Source organism: Pteropus alecto, unplaced genomic scaffold (genome assembly GCF_000325575.1).
Source record: "Pteropus alecto unplaced genomic scaffold, ASM32557v1 scaffold71, whole genome shotgun sequence".
NCBI lineage: Eukaryota > Metazoa > Chordata > Mammalia > Chiroptera > Pteropodidae > Pteropus > Pteropus alecto.
Genome location: NW_006433024.1, coordinates 5,210,893 through 5,222,464, shown reverse-complemented (window position 1 = coordinate 5,222,464; position 11,572 = coordinate 5,210,893). Strand labels below are relative to the sequence as shown.

The 11,572-nt window shown below is 33.6% G+C and overlaps 1 protein-coding gene and 1 pseudogene across 1 annotated transcript in view; one reads left to right on the top strand and one right to left on the bottom strand.

Annotated features, from left to right (window-relative positions):
• The window catches only part of ANO3 (anoctamin 3), a 330,657-nt gene that overhangs the window by 124,528 nt on the left and 194,557 nt on the right, over nt 1–11,572 (bottom strand). The window lies entirely within an intron of this gene.
• Nucleotides 2,181–2,299, top strand: LOC112476617 (annotated as a pseudogene).

Sequence of the window (11,572 nt, the reverse complement as noted above, 5' to 3'; positions counted from 1 at the left end):
CAATCTGAATCCCAAAGGAAGTGATGTTAGGGTAAAACAACAGGAAAAGCTCATTAATCATCTCTACATCAATACATAAAGTTTTATCTAATTTCATTTGAGTTAGGGAGAAAACCAAGGCTGATGCAAGTGAGAATGATGTTTAAGAGCAAGAACAACGCATGAGATCCAGGGTATATAATACCGGGGTTCCTGAAACTTTTTCTTGCTTTTTAGAGAGGAGTGTCTGAGACTTGGTGGTCTTAGCAACTCGTGTGGAGTTGATCTGCTGGGTCAGGGTATCCCAGAACCAGGGGTGGGGAATACTACAATTTTGTAATCCCATGTTTTATTTATTGTTGTGCCAATTGGCCCACTAGAGGATTAGTGATACAGGTTGGGTATGTCCTATTGTACGTTGAAATAGCTGAATGCTATTCTTTTTATGGTTATATCGTTATTTATTTACCTTCTACTGAAGGATATTTAGGCTCATTTTGCTACATTATTCTTTGTAATCATTCATAATCATGCAATAAATACCATCATTCATGCATCTCTGTTAACTTCTACGATGATTTTATGAATACAAATTCCTAGAAGTAAAATTACTCAAAAAATGTTATTCTTTTTTAAATACAAGATTAATTTCTTCCTCCTTTATAAACTTTACCTTAAGTCATGAAGACCACACCAATAACTCTATTGCACCTAAAATTGTAATGTTTTCCTAATATTCTCTTTCATGTTTACTCATTTTATAAGTTTATTGTGTGTTCCTATTATGAGTCTGGCTCTGTGCAAGGTGCTAATGTAATTACAAAGAAAAATAATCCATGGTCCTCATTCCTTACAGAGAGTAATTTAGTCAGGTAGAAAGATAGGAGGACAAGTAATTACTATTTGGTGTGATTTGTGCTATAGGAGGGGTGAGTGCAAGTGCTTTGAGAGCAAAGATATACTGACTTTCCAGAAAGAGGAAGAAAGTCTTCATTCAGAAGTAATAGGTTCTCTCCAACAAATGGTGATAGAACCGGGCATCCAAATGCAAGAAAATGAACCTAGACATAGACTTTACAGTTTATGAAAATTAAAACAAAATGGATCATAGACCTAAATGTAAAATGAAAATCTATAAAGCTCCCAGAAAATAACATAGGACAAAAACCTTGATGACTTTGTGTTGGGTGATACCTTTTATGATACAATACACAAGACATACCATGAAAGAAATAATAATAAGCTGGACTTCATTAAAGTCTGTGAAAGAAAATATCAAGAGAATTAAAAGACAGGCCACAGACTGGGAGGAAATATTTGCAAAAGACATATCTGCTAAAGGACTGTTATCCAACAAATATAGAAAACTCTTAAAAGTAAGCGATAAGAAAACAACCTGTTTAAAAAATGGGCTGAAGGTCTTAATAGATACTTCACCAAAGACAGACATATGTCAAATAAGTATATGAAAAGATGCTCAATACAAATTAAAACAACAGTGGCATAACACTACATGTGTATTAGAATGGCCCAAATCTAGAACACTAACAACACCAAATGCTGGTGAGGATGTTAAGCAACAGAAACTCACATACATTACTAGTGGAAATGAAAAATGATAAACATTTTGGAAGACAGTTTGGGGGTTTCTTAAAAACTAAACATTCCTACCATATGATCTAGCAATTGTGATCCTTGGTATTTACCCAAAGGGGTCAAAAAGCTATGTCCACACAAAAAAAATCTACACATAGATGTTTATAGCAGCTTTATTCATAATTGCCAAAACTCTGAAGCAACCAAGATGTCCTTCAGTATGTAAATGGATAAACTGTGGTACATCTTGACATTGGAATATTATTCAGCACTTAAAAAGAAATGAGCTATAAATTCATGTGAAGACACGGAGGAAACTTAAACACATATTACTGAGTGAAAGAAGCCAACCGGAATGGCTACATACTGTATAGTTACAACTATATAACATTCTAGAAAAGGCAAAACTATGAAGACAAAGAAACACTAGTAAAAAAAATCAGTGGTTGCTTACAAGGGAGTAAGGGTGGAGAGACAAACAGGCAGTGCACAGAGGATTTTTAGGGCAGTGAGAATGCTCTGTATGATCTTATAATGATGGGTATATGTCATTATACATTTGTTCAAACTCATAGAATGTACAACACGAAGAGTGAACCCAAAGAGTCTAAGGCCATATCACCATGAACAAACCCAATCCCATCTGATCTCGGAAGCTAAGCAGGGTCGGGCCTGGTTAGTCCTTGGATGGGAGACCACCTAGGAAGACCAGGTGCTGTAGGTGTGAAAAATAAAAAAAAATAAGAGATTGTAAACTGACAAGGTCCTTGCAATCTGTGAGGTCAACCAAGAGTCACCTCGCGCCCCCCCACCAAAAAAAGAGTGAACCCAAAGATAAACTATGGACTTTGAGTGATGTGTAAATGTAGGTTTATCGGTGGTAAAAAAAAAAAAAAAAAAAGTATCATTCTAGTGAGTGATGCTGATAATGGTGGAGGCTATGCATGTATGGGGGCAGGAGGTATATAAAACTCCTCTAAAAATTGTCTTTAAAAAAGAAATATGAGATTTGATTCCAAAAAATAGGAGGAAGAGGAGTGTAAGCATTCCTAAGTAGAGGGAACTCCACACGCAAAAGCACTATGATCATGAAGGGAGAGTGTATTCAAGACTCTTTAGGGCACTGGTTGTGATAGGAGCAGCTGGTGCCTGGAAGGACTGTCAGATAACATAAGGAAAAATTCTAATCACCCTAACATTTGAGACTCACTGCTCTTATGTTCTTATTTCTTATTCTCCCCAATAAACTGCAAACTTTTGAGGACAGGAACTATATTTTATTAATTTTGTTATCCTTTACACTTCGTGCAGTGCCTGGAATGTCTATGTGAACACACACATACACCTTCAAAAATATACAAGCGAATGACTCAACTTGTGATTTGTCTTCTCAAAGTCACAGCTTTTTCTTTTGAATGAAATATTTGAATTTAGACATTTTCTATTAATGTACCTTTTTTTGATTGCATATAAAATGGAAGAAAAATCACCTATAATCTCCGTACTATAATTGGTGCCTCTCTCTCTCTCACACACACACAAACACACACAGCACACAAATTATAATTTTGCTTTCTAATCTGCCTTCTTTTTTCACTTCCTTGACATGTTCCCATATCATTATAATCAACCCCACTGTGATTTTTTAAATAACTGCTACCTCTGTAGTTATATACCTGAATGGTTTCCACATTTTTGGTGTTGGAAACTGATGTATCCACCTCAACTGCAACCAGTCTTGACTAAACAATTGTCATTTTTCAGCCAGACTGCTGTAAAGTGGTCCCCACTTCCAACATTGTTCCCCTACCCACATGTATGGTGTGATCTTATGAAAACAAAAATCTGTTCAAAACTCTTTAAATGTAGAATAATATACAAATTCTCCATTACAGGCCCCCTGCAATATTGTGCTTGCTTACCTCTGTCTCTCCTCTCATTTCAGCCATCCTGGTGGTCAGTCTCTGTGTTCCTGCCACACAGGCCACATATCAGTTTCTCAAAAACACCAAGCTCTTTCCCACCCCAGGACCCTCGTACAGGGCCACTCTCTGCCTGGAATGCCTCTTTTTCCCCACTGTTCCCTCGGCTGACTTCTCATCTCTCAGTTCTTGCCTCCAGTGCCTCCTGAGAGGTTGCTCCCTGATCACCCTAGGTAGCTCTTCTTCCACTAATGACCTACATAATGACAACTGGTAAACAGATATTCATGTGTTGGTTTACTTATTTATTGTACGACTCCTCCATTAGAATACAAACTTCGCAAGGGTAGGGATTTTTCCTGTTGCATTCATCGATAAATATCCAAAAATTAATACAGAGTTTGGCACCTGGTGGGCTTTCAAAACACAGACTATAAAGGAGATGTTAAGGGGAGGATTAAGGCGGTGGTTCTCAAATGCCGTACCAGTACCAGCACTATCAACCATTAACACCAGCTGAGAACTGGTTAGAAAGGCAAATCTCAGGCCTCAAATTGAATTACTGTTATCAGAAGCTCCTGGGATAAAGCCCAGTCATCTGGTTTTTTTTTAATAAGCCTTACAGGTGATTCTGATATTCCCAGTTTGACAACCACTGTTGTAAAGTATTTGTTTAGAAACAGAAACATATGTATTTTGTTTAAGTTTCTATAGCAAAATTTCTTAGAATGTGAACCTTAAATGTTACTGAAAGTAATCTAACATGTCATTGAGAAAAAAAGGTCCAAAAATAATTTTTAAAATATATTAACTTAACAATTAGTGATAGTTCTACTTATGTTAGCTTTTAAGATTGTAAAACATACATTTTTTATGAACATTAAGTATAATTATGCAGCACATATTTTTTCCTGAAAAGAGTCTTTAAATGGAAAGCTACTTTCATACTCAGATGGCTGAGTATTAATTCAGTTAAGATCAGGTAGAACTATAGAAAAATTGCATTTACTACTTCTCTCAAGATGGTTCAAACAATGAGTTGATCTAGATGATTTATCACTTTGACTTTGAGGTAAATTTTTCCCATACTAATTTTCATTATTTTATTTAAGGGGAATCATTCATTTTTCACATTTGGAGTATTCTATGTGAATAAGATGGTTTCTTGAGCCACACAGTATCAATGGGGTTACAAAGAAGATAGGAAATTAATCACTGAAGATGAGATTTCAGACTGGATCCAAAACACCTGAGATACCTGACCTACATAACTGGATCAAGTGTGGCTCTGAATACCATCTAATAAAACATATATCCACGGCAAGAATAAGAGTTATGAAGCAAGTGTAAATATTCTTCTAAAAAGTTAAAAGGGAACTAAAGAAAAAAAAGAAAAAGTATTAATTGGATTTCTATAATATAATAAGCGTTGTACTAGTGCTGTTTTTAAACTTTTATTATTCCCATTTTTTATTTACTCTAAATAAAGGTTTTCCGGTTTGCCTAATGAAAACCAAAGCCAAATCTTTCTAAGTAGAATAGTCTTCGATGGAACACAGACTGGTGTTTTATTTTTAAATAAATGAGCTTTACATTTCCTTTTCATGGGAGTAATTTACAGAAAATAAATCAGGGTATACCTTTCCTGCTCACTGATTTTTATATTTTAAATACTATATAAAGAATCTTTTAAGTACGTTTTCTTCTTAAAGAAAAGAACACTTATTTTTATACCAGTGATTATCCATTCTAAGTAATCTAACCTTGAATGCAGATTTAAAAATTGAACCTTTCATCTCCAAAGGGAAACTGCTGACATTTTTAAACAAAGAAATTAAAATAAAGCCTTCCGATGGGACAAAATTAATTTCCTATCACCTTTAAAACCAGGAAAAAATAAAAACGGCAGGCTGAAACCTTTTGTTACCTAGCTTAGATCACAGTGAATTTCATAGTTGTGTTAGTTGTTTAACATTTAATGCTAAGAGATATATATACTACAAGTTCAGATTTTTTTCAGAATTTTCTACTTTGAATTATTTACTAAAAAATCTTGTATAAAAATAATTCTTAAGAACATTTAAAAAATAAGTACTTTTCAAGTAATTTTATTTTATATATTTTTCAATCAAGAACTTATTTAGAGTAGAATTTCTGAATAACTATTTCAGTGAAACATATTCAAATGTATTTAAAACAGTCAAGACTTCAGAGGCAGCATTTGTTTTTCAAGTAAGATAAACACTGATACTTAAAATATAACAATATAGATCATATATTTATTTTTAAAAATAAATTTCTAATGTTTTGAAATAACAGATAAACTCATCCCCAATTCTAAAATCAATATCAATTATTCTTAATTGGCTTCTCTCTACATCTTTAAGAAAACCAAAAAGTGATATAGAATTCCTAAGATTGATGAACTTTTAAACATACCACCGTCAGAATTCTGGGTTCAGCTGCATTTGGAATCCTTCATTGCTGACAACAGTCTCAAATGACAATCTTCTTTTAAGCACTCTTCAGCATGACAACAGAAAGTTCTCCCCTCCACGCCTGCTTTTTCCATTAGCTAGAGTGTTACATATTAAATACTGCTGTACAAAGCATTTGACTGGAGAGTTTTTAGACAACTCTTCGAATGCTTGAGTCTGAATAATATATATATTTTTAAAAAAGACAACTCATCTCTTTATAAGGATATATGTACTGTTTTTTATTACATTTTAAGGGGGTTGGTTATGGGCTGCCATAGGGGGCTGCCTTTATGTGTCATTGGTTAATAGCGTATGACTCATCTAAGTGACAGTTAGTCATATAATGTCAGTGACATTTTGATGAATTTATTGTCAGTTTTTAATAATCTATTATACTTTAAGATATTTGAATGAGTTGGGCAGATTAACATAAAAGGTGGGAGGTATGTTTCAATCTGAATAAAGTGCTTTGGCAAAAAAAAAAAAAAGAAAAACAAAAAACAAAAAAAAAACCTTGTTTTACTGGTGAGCGAGATAATTTTTTTTTTTTTTGTAGCTGAGTGGGGTTCACTAGAATTTCCTATGTATTTTTTTAGATTTTCATGGAAATTGCCTCATTTTCTTGTTCATTAAAGAGAGCCAGAGGACAGAAAGGACAATTAAGGGGATCATTTTATAAACTATATAAATGTCTAACCAATGTACTGTATACTTGAAACTAATAATAAAATAAAAATGAAAAAAAAAAGAAAGGTACAATAGAAACCTTTGTGGTTTATGAAAACTCTGTATCTGTTAAACTAGACATTGTATTATTTTGGCTCTGGGTTGAATATAATGAAGTGATTGTAATCTGAAAGCAACAGAAGTAAATGTTATGTAAAAATAAATAAAAAATAATAAAATTGAGTCTTTTGTCCCCCTGTGGGCACATTTACACACTAAGATGCGAAAGATGATTACATTTATTTCTGTTAAGAAAGCCTCCTCAGGACAGCTTATAATGGAATTGATTAAACACTAAACTAAGAGGTAGCCACTTAATAGATACGGCCTTCAGTTAATCAGTATGCTTAAGAATTGATTTTCTATTAGGCTCACAAAATGAAATTTTAACTTGACACATAGTCTGAAACCTTAAAACAACAAAAGGTAGATTACTATAATCCCTGTGTTTAAACTGCCCATGGCATCAAGGGATTAATAAAATCATACAAGTTTCCATGACTAGGATTTTTATCTGGAATCTTGATTTGTATCCTTTTTTTTAATACAACGTGTGCTTTAATAATTTGTTTACCCAATTTTTCCCTTTATCACACTTTTTTTTTTCATTTTTTAAAATTTATTTATTTAAATTAGCTTCAAGTATACAGTGCATTGGTTAGACATCTATATAGTTCATAAAATGATCCCCCCAGTTGCTCCCTCCCTCCCCGGCCCTCCACTTAGCCATCATATTAATGCTAACTGCATTCCCTCTGCCGTGGCCCCATCCCCGTGATCAACTATCAACTCCTAATTTTACTTCTTCAACCCTTCACCCCATTCTCCCAAAGAAATCAACAGTAAGAAAACAATTTTAAAAACTTCCACAAGCATCAAAATTTATTTAATAAACAGAGTTTTATTTTTGTTGAAATTTTTTCTTTTAAGGACAGTGATAGCTGCTCAAAATATGAATATTTTGGTGGATTCATTTGGTGAGATTAAGAAGTCTGCATGCCAATGTGAATTGAAAAAAAAATACATGGGGAGGTGAAGGACTATAAACAGAAGAGACATAATGAGTATTTTATAGTTTATCAGGATCTGAGCACAGGAGTTTCAATTTTATTATTTTTCTCTGAAGCATTAAACATCAAGGAAAGCACAATATAAATGGTCCTTAGTGTACATGATCATTCCCCAGTAATGCAAACATGTTCTCTAACTGCCTGATCTACCTGTCTTGTGGCTTCGACAGTGCTTTGTGAACAGCACAGCACAGTGCTTAACAGTATGGTCATCTCCATATAATTCTTGCCGACTGCTTACCCAGAGGTATGATAACAGGGGAGTCACTTCACCATTCTGAGCTTCCATTCTCTACCTATTCAGAGTTGTTCTGAGGCTAAAAGAATATAGGTTATCAACAAAATCCCTGAGAGGTCCTTAATAAATGTTAGCTGTTGTAATTATTTCAGACAATCATTGTTATGAATGTTCCAACTCTCAATCCTGTGATCCTTCTGATACACACATAACCTGGAGGGCCTGGTTACCTGATTTCCTCCATAACCAGAAGCGGGAGATTAATGAGGTCGCCTTGACTTTGAATTACTTTTGATCTGACTTCTCTGGCTGCCTTCATGTTCAAGCAGCTAGAAAATCAGTTTAATGTGAGCTTATTATTGATTAAATGTATGAATATCAAGTAAAACAATTATCTGTACCATTTAACTGGTATGCTCACACACTAATATATTGAATTTACTTTCATATCCCAAAAACGTATGTAAAATTTCTGCATACAAGTTATTGCAGCTCTCATTTTAGACCTAATGTCCTTCAGGGAGGCTTAGGAGATAGATGTTCCAAGAGGAGCTCTTAAACGCTCATGGGGAAAACCAGTAAGTTGGTGACTCGGGAAGCCTGCTATGTGTCTAATTACCAAGACATTAGTGCCAGGAGTCAGAAAACATTCAAGGCATCTTGTTCGTTTCCTTGTATTTGTTATGAAGTAAGACTTCCTAAGTAAACGGGCACATTTTTTTTCCTCTACAGTTTTTGAGGGAACTAAAGACAACTGCCCTAGCAGATCAATACTGTATCTAAATTTACTCTAATAATTAAAATGTCTCCATGCCTTGATATCCTAGCATTCTGCTCTAGACATAGCTGTTGGAAGCTGTAGGGGCTTTTGTGGAAGAGTGGGGTGAACTGTTTTGTTTTGCTTTGTTTTGTTTTGTTTTCTGAATGACAAAGGGAGCTACTCTGCTGTGATGCATCTGAAAATATTAAATCCACTGATCATTATGTAATCCCAAGGAATATACACCTCATCCCTTTTCACTAATTTTGTTGAAGTTTAGTATTAAGTTTGTAACAACTGCCTGTCTATTTTTATTTGTTTGTTGATAAAAGAGTAAATTATAAACAGGTCAACCCACCTCTGGGAAGTTCTGAGTTAGCCACACAATTATTAAAATGCAGAGCTACTACTTCGGAGCAATAGTTTAGGTATGATTTAGAAAGGTATGGATAATATACACAAGTATATTTCTTACAGTTAACTACTGAACTGGAGTCAGAGAAGCACCGGGTCCTGGTGTCAAAGAACCATGCTATGCTACAACCCAGTTCTGTTCCTGCCTAGCTCAGAGACTGGGCCAGAAATTTACCTCTCTAACATTATTTTTTCATTGGTAAAATGAGCTTACTACTACTTACTCTCATTGAATTGTTAGCAAAATTAAATGAGATAATGCATACAAAGTGCTTGTAACAGCACTGTTGTATAAATGATTAATACACATCAGAGGGGCAAACTGAAATGCTACTTACGATGGTTGCCAGACTAAAAAGGTGAAGTCTTGAATAGCTCTTGTCTTGCCAGTATAGCAATGTATAAAAACACTTTTGGGAAAGGATCATCTTATTTCAAACACTGGTTTGGTCAATTACTAGCTGTGTAAAATTTTTAAATGAGAATGATAATATAATAATATTTATGGTTTAAATTTAAGAATACCTGAAGTAAACTTTGTCATTTGAATTTTACCATCCAGTGATAAACACTATAAAAAAGTGTTGTATACAATTCTAGTATTTTCTCAATGAAAAAGAGGTAGTTATTTTTATATAATTGGTATCAAACTGCACATATTGTTTTTATAACTACCTTCTTACATAATCATACTGACTGGGGGGTTTATTTTCAACTGCCTTGTTTGAGGGCATTGCTATTTTTAATTTTATCTTTTACTCTTGAACATTTAAGTGCTTTATTCTCTGTATTCCATTCCCTCACAAATTACAGTGTGAGAAACATCCTTAAACATAATTATTTGAGCTAACATCTAATTACACTCACTGGATAAATTCCTAGAGTGTGTCAAAAGGTAAGATTATTTTCAAGCTTTTAATCCTTATTGTCTAATTGTTTTCGAGAAAATTTGGATCAATATACATATCTACGAGCAAGAAATAACAGTTTGACAATGGTTAGTGTAAATTCTGGGTTTTATTTTGTTTTAAAATGTTTGGTTTAAAAACATTGCTTATGTTTGTATTTCTGCAATTGTTAGTACTGCTAATCACTTTACATGTTAAAATTATATTGTCTTTCAATTACCTTTTTACTTTTGCATTTATTAATTATAATATCTTTGCAGATTAAGATTAACCACCCTTTTGCATGTACATTCCAGTATGTCAGATCATCACATTTTAAATTTATCCCTTACTTTTACATTTTATTGTAATTTTGATACTTGATAGTCAAATCTATCAAGTTTCCCATGATTGATTTTATTGTCAGTTTACAAAAGCCATTTAGAAAGGCCATTTATTTAATTCTGTGATTTAAAAATGCTTATGTTTCTTTACATATTAATTTTGAATTTACTATCTATTTAGCTCTTAAATTAATTTGATGTAAGATGTAAGATAGTCAGGTAAATTATTTCAATCCCTTCTGAATAACTGACCAGTTATTGTGAGAACATCTGCACATTTTTTGAAGGATCAATATTTCTTTGCTGATTTGTAATACTATCTCTATTATAACACATCCACTTTGGGTTTAAGCAATCCACAGATAAGTTAGAGGGATTCTGGAAAATTTTATACTAAATCTTCTGGAAAATATAAACTAGCAATCAGTTAGTGTAGAACATGTCCTCGCCACTTTCTAGGATGGGATTCTCAGGGTCAAAGTAAGCAATTAAGTGGCACAAATGAGAAAGATGCCTCTTATGTTTGCAAGGAGAATAACTCTCTCCTCAGCATCAAAGATTCTGCAGAGAAGACCATGCATCCTTTGAGCTGCTGGAAAAGAGTTTTCTTAATAATAGGCAAGAAGATAAATTTAAAACACTGGCTTAAAATATCAATAAACTTCTATGATTTTCTGTATGTCCCATATTTTGTATGAAAATTAAATATTAGGGTATCATTTTCCATAATGATATATTACTAAAAAAAAAAGTATCACTTCAGGTTCTAAGTTAGGAAAATATTAACATTTTCTTGAGAAACTATCACAATAAATGCAAATAATTATCATTTAATTTCACGTAAAATCTCATCAATTAAAGCAGCCATATAAGGCTGCTTTAGTTTAGTCATTTATCTTGTAGTTTAAGTCATCATGATTTCTCAATTGCTGGGAAAAATATGCAAGTTCAAAATACATGATTTAGAGGCAAAGAGCCATAGAGGCAAATGAAATAGTTGCCAATATCCATATGAAAGGTACATTATAGAAGGCTGCAGAGGCTATCTCCCTCTCATCTTCTCTTCCACATGATCATCATTGCCAGTCTTATCAGAAAATTATTCCTATTACCAGCTGAGTTAAAGGCGAACACCATCTGCCAATGCCAGTTGACA